The following is a 5,440-nucleotide window of genomic DNA, read 5'->3' as shown; positions in this document are numbered from 1 at the left end:
ACCGAGCGCGCGGGCGGATTGAGTCATCACGTCGCCCCGCCCCCTTGCCAACGCTTTCCTCCCCGCCCCTCCCCGCCAGCTCCCAAGTGCGCAGGCGCAGCCTCGGCGCGCCGCCCCCCCCCCCCCGTTTCCGCCTTTGCGCAGGCGCCGTGCCCCTCCCACGGCGGTTGGCCATATAGAGGCTGGGGGGTGGGGGGGAGGTCAAGCGTAGCCTCTTCTCCTTTACCAAGATGGCGGCTCGTCCCTGTTTCGCCACAGTTCCTACCTTATGAGCTTGATTTCCTTACTCTGATAAGAGAGGAACAGGTAATGTAACACTTTGCTTTGTGGATAACTAGAATGAGGGGAAGAGAGTTTCTTTAGATGGAGCTTAATGACCAGGGAAGAGGAGAGAGGCGGACGGGGGGAGGGCAGCTGGCCGTAAAGAGTTCGGAACGACCACGGGGAGGGGGGACCTTTCGCCTCTGAGTCTCTCCTCCAGGAAGATGGCGGCAGCACCGAGCAGGGAATGCCGGAGCTGGGCCGGGGAGGGACGGCGAGCGGCCCGGCGGGGCTGCTCTAGCCCCGGGCCGCCGTCGTCTCGGTGATCGGCCCTCGCCTCCATTGGCTGCCGCGGGTCACGTGGGCCTGCGGCTCCTGCGCGGACCATAGAGTTGGGCGCCCGTCCCCGGGGACGTGGCCTTCTTGAGCCCAGGGCTGGGGCCCGCTCCTGACTGGGAGGGCGGGTGGGCGGCCCCTGTCTTCCGTTAGGTGAGGCCTGGGGGCTCCTCCGAGCCAACTGCGGCTGCGCGGCTCGGGGCGGGAGGGCGACGTGCCCGGCGGGAGCCGGCCGGGTCTGGCCGGTTTGCCCCGGCTCCCGCGACCTGCAGGCCCGGCAGCTGGCCGGGAGGCTGGGCGCGAATGCCTCGACTGTCAGTAAACACAACTCTGGAGTTTCCGCTGGGCGCCCGCGCGGCGCGGGGAGCCCGAAGGTGTTGTGCCCGAAGGGCGTCCTGACTAGACGTCTTTGGAAAGTGAAGCGCTCAGGGCCGGGCGTCCCCTCCCGGCCTACTCGGGACGGGGAGGGCAGTCCCTGCGTGGCGTCCTGGCGCCACGTAAAACCGGTGGAAGGCCGGCCTCTGTGTCTTATTAAGCACGGTCCGAAGGAATGTAGATGAGTCTTAGCGGAATCCTCAGGAACAGGGTGGTTTACCCTTGAAGTACTCGGTTCGTGTCTTCGGCTGCCCTCAGGATCGCCGGCACCTGCGGCGGTGCCCGCAGCAGGACACGACGGACGGGCGCTTCCTTGGCAGGTGGCTCTCTGAGGCCCTGTTACGACGGGGTGCGTCACAGCTAGGATTTTGTCTGAGGCAGCTGCAGGTGCTCTTCTACAGAACAAGCTCCATGTGGGTTTCTGGGAGCAACATAGGCTAGTGAGACGTTGGACGAAGTCTAGTGCTTGGGGTGGTGTTTGATGACTCTGAGCACGAAGCACCCCAACGCTCAGCTCAAGAAGTACGGTTTATATTAGAGTCCTAAAGTAGTTCAGAAGCTATTTGGTTCAGAATGGCTTCCGTTGTTTGAACTCCCAGTTCTCCGGATCTGAGACATTAACCACCCACTTATCACGAGAGTTTTAGGTTTGGAGAAAACTGAGCATACCCCTTCAGGTCTTGAAGGACATTTGAAAGCCATTGGAAACACTGAAGATGAAACTTGCCTGTAACTGCTGTTAGTTCCGTATGTGTCATGCCCTTTCAGGGCTTACCTCCTCTAATCAGACTGAGGTCACCTGAGTGAAGGAAAGCACTCCTAAGATGTCGCTGGCCCACATTCCTGGGCACTTGAGACCGACCCCGCTGGATCCTTGTCACAGTGTGCCCTCCAGGGGGCCAGGTTGACCTCTCAGCATTCTGATGGGAGAATTTCTTCTTGGACCATCAAGTGTTTTGTTTCTCCTTGGGTTTTATTGTTTGGGATTTCTGGTGGTCTGACTTTCACTTCATGACTTGACTTCAAGGGTAGAAAATATTTTTTTAAAAACTTACTGGAAATGGCAGTGTGCCATACTCTTAAGATTTCTAAGGATGCGTAGGTAAGGAGGACATAGACCTTTTTTTTTTTTTTTCTTTTTCTCAGGCAATTTGTGGTCTAATAGGGGAGATTGCCTTGTAAAGGAGTAGGTTACAGTGTTCTAAGTGCAGCAATGGAAGTATGTACAAGGTATGGAGTAGGAAAGGGGCTTCCCTGCTGGCTCAGACAGTAAAGAATCTGCCTGCAATGAAGGAGAGCTGGGTTCTATCCCTTGGTCAGGAAGATCCCCTGGAGGAGAGCATGGCAACCCACTCCAGTATTCTTGCCTGGAGAATTCCATGGACAGAGGAGCCTGGTGGGCTACAGTCCATATAGGGTCATAAAGAGTTGGACACAACTGAGCAACAAGCACTTTCACTTTCGTGAAGTAGGAAAAGGGGGCAGGGATTGCCTGTTGGAAAATCTTCACAAAGAACATTGTGCTGAAACTGGGGTTTAGAAGATGAATAGGAGTTTTTCCAGGTGGACTGTGCTAGAAGGGACTGGCTTATGCAAAGGGGACAAGCAACTGGTATTGGAGGTGGCATACTCTCAAGAGGTTGAGAATTTGGTATACTGCTTGTTTTAAACTCTCTGACTTGGTGTCACAGGGTTGGTGAACACTCTGACTTGGACAGGATTTCAACTGATTACACTGTCCCCCCAAAATGACTTGGTGATGTTTAGTCACAAGTGGATCTCACAGATTCACTGTTAATGACTGAGAACCCTTTATAACGTGCCACATGGTACTTACATATTTATATATTTGGTGTGACCCATTCAGCACACATTGATCTCACAGGGCTGATGATCAGAGGAGGGCACTTTCTTTTCCTATGAAGAAGTAACCCGGCTCCTGGAAGAAACAGAGCACACAGCTCAACTCTCAGTTGCTGACTTTTGGTAGCAAAAAGTCCAAGATACATGTTGTAAAACTTTTTGATCAAGTATATAAAGAACCTTAATGTATCTTTTCTCTTGAATTATAAAAGTGCCACAACATCGAACATTTGAAGACCAAGAAAAGAACTAGACTTTTTTCATGTATATGCCATTTAAAAACTGGATTATAAAAAAAAAAAATTCAATTATATAAGTTGTTTTGAGCTGAAGTAAGATTTTCATTTCTTTTTACCTTTTTGTATTTTAATATCAGAGATATTTTAGGGATAATATTTCTAGTCAGCTGTTGTTTACCAGGCTAGTGAACGTTCCCTGATACCATTTGACGAGCCAGACTTGTCTAGGCACACTGTTGTGTTAGTCATCTTGTTGATGCTTGCTGTTAGTTTGATGGTAGTGCATTGGCCATTCATGCTCTCCCCTAATACTGTTTATTGGCACTCATGGTTTTTAAAGTTAAACATTAATTTTACTTCAAACCAGGATTATATCTTCATGCAGCTTTTAAAAGGTCAAATAAACCTGGAAAGACTTGAATGAAATAAAAACTATCCGTTTCCTTCCTCTGATCACATGTCCTCCACTGCAGAACACCTGTCTTGATCTTTTTAATTTATTTTTATTTAGAGGCTAATTGCTTTCAGTGTTGTTGGTTTCTGCCATACAACAGCAGCAGTGTGAACCAGTCATAAGTCAGTATCCGTAAGTAGGCCCTACCTCTCGAGCCTCCCTTGCACGCCCTCGTCCACCCCTCTGGGTTGTCACAGAGCACAGGGTTGAGCTCCATGTTACACAGCAGCTTCCCACTAGCTGTTTTTCTTGTTCAGTCGCTCAGTCGTGTCTGACTCTTTGTGACCCTCATGGACTGCAGCACGCCAGGCTTCCCTGTCCTTCACCATCTCCCAGAGCTTCCTCAAACTCATGTCCATGGAGTCGGTGATGCCATCCAGCCATCTCATCCTCTGTCATCCCCTTCTCCTCCTACCTTCAGTCTTTCCTGGCATCAGGGTCTTTTCTAATGAGTCAGCTCTTCACATCAGGTGGCCAAAGTATTGGAACTTCAGCTTCAGCATCAGTCCTTTCAATGAATAGTCAGGTGTCTTTTCTTTAGGATTGACTTGTTTGATCCAAGGGACCCTCAAGAGTCTTCTCAAACACCACAGTTCAAAAGCATCAATTCTTCAGCTTTCTTTATGATCCAACTCTCACATCCATACATGACTACTGGAAAAACCATAGCTTTGACTATACAGACCTTTGTTGGCAAATAAATGTTGTCATACTACCTATTTAACATATATATTCCAATGGTCCTCTGTTTGTCCTACCCGCCTCCCCACCCCCAATGTGCCCTCAAGTCTGTTTTCTACCTCTGTGTCTATTCTTGCCCTGCAAATAGGCTCATTAGAACCATTTTCCTAGATTCTATATATATGTGTGTGTAAATATAAAATATTTGTTTTTCTCTTTCTGACTTGATTTTACTGTGTATAACAGGCTCTAGGTTCATCTACCTCATTTCAACTGGCTCATATTCCAGGACACCTGTTTTTTATGCCACCTCTCCCATCCGTGCCTGACTTGCTCACTTACTTCTCTTCCCTCTCTGTCCCACACATCGTCTCTTCACTTAACAGGAGATGCAGCATTTCTTGTTTTCACTCAACCCTCTGCCTTTGCTGCGCAGACAGATGCCCAAAGTAGGTGCACCTTTAGTTTGCTTGTTGGGTATTTAGTATTCATGACTACTGGTATACTATTAACAGCTGTGCCAAATGGTATGATGGGACTTCTGGAGTTTTTGTTTTCCCTAAAGTTCATATGAGTGGTTTTGGTTGTTTTCTTAGTTTTCTATGTATTTGCTGCTAAAATTAAACCCTCAGTTCACCAGTTGTCTAAATCTCCTTCAAGAGACTCCGTCTTTCATCTGATCAGGCTCTGTTGGCCCAGGCCTCCTGCCTGCTGGAACCTCACTGCAGGCCTCACTGCCTTTGGTTTCCTGGAACCCCTGTCTTTCTCATTCTTGATTTTTTCCTCCCCCTTCTCATTTTGATGGAGCACTTCCTCAAGGAATTGCCTGGCGAATAAAATTTTGAGAGCCTGGATATCTGGAGTGCGTTGTTCGGCCCTTGTACTCAAGTGAGAGGTTGGACATCGGTTGCCCCCATTTTCCATTTCTCAGTGTTATTCTTGAAGTGTTAGCAGTTCTGATTCTTGAGCCTTTATATCTGACTGTGTTTTCTTCTTTGAAGCTTGCAGGATTTTGTGTGAAATGCACAATACACAGTGCAGTGATGTCTCTTGCAGTCTGTTTTCATCTAATGTCTTGCCGGCCCTTTGGGCTCCTTTATTTTGGAAACTTCTGATTTTCAGTGCTGGGTGTTTTTCTTGATTGATTTGATTTCTTTCCGTTCTCTCACTTCTTTCTAGAATTCAACTATTGGACCTTCTGGATTGGCATTCTGATTTCCTTAGACTTCCC

At 48.8% G+C, this 5,440-nt stretch overlaps 1 protein-coding gene across 3 annotated transcripts in view; it reads left to right on the top strand.

Annotated features, from left to right (window-relative positions):
- Positions 1-5,440, top strand: part of HDLBP (high density lipoprotein binding protein) — a 55,141-nt gene that overhangs the window by 506 nt on the left and 49,195 nt on the right. Inside the window, exon 1 of one of the 3 annotated variants that reach the window (XM_061122668.1) lies at positions 151-306. The exons of 1 other annotated variant lie outside the window; for it this stretch is intronic. The gene's annotated coding sequence lies outside the window, so the exon portion shown is untranslated. Of the gene's footprint in view, positions 1-150; positions 307-5,440 lie in introns of those variants that run through there. One more of the 3 variants, XM_061122671.1, reaches the window with a different exon arrangement.

Source organism: Dama dama, chromosome 20 (assembly GCF_033118175.1).
Source record: "Dama dama isolate Ldn47 chromosome 20, ASM3311817v1, whole genome shotgun sequence".
NCBI lineage: Eukaryota > Metazoa > Chordata > Mammalia > Artiodactyla > Cervidae > Dama > Dama dama.
Note: the sequence above shows the minus strand (reverse complement) of the source record. Positions and strands in the feature narration are given on the sequence as shown.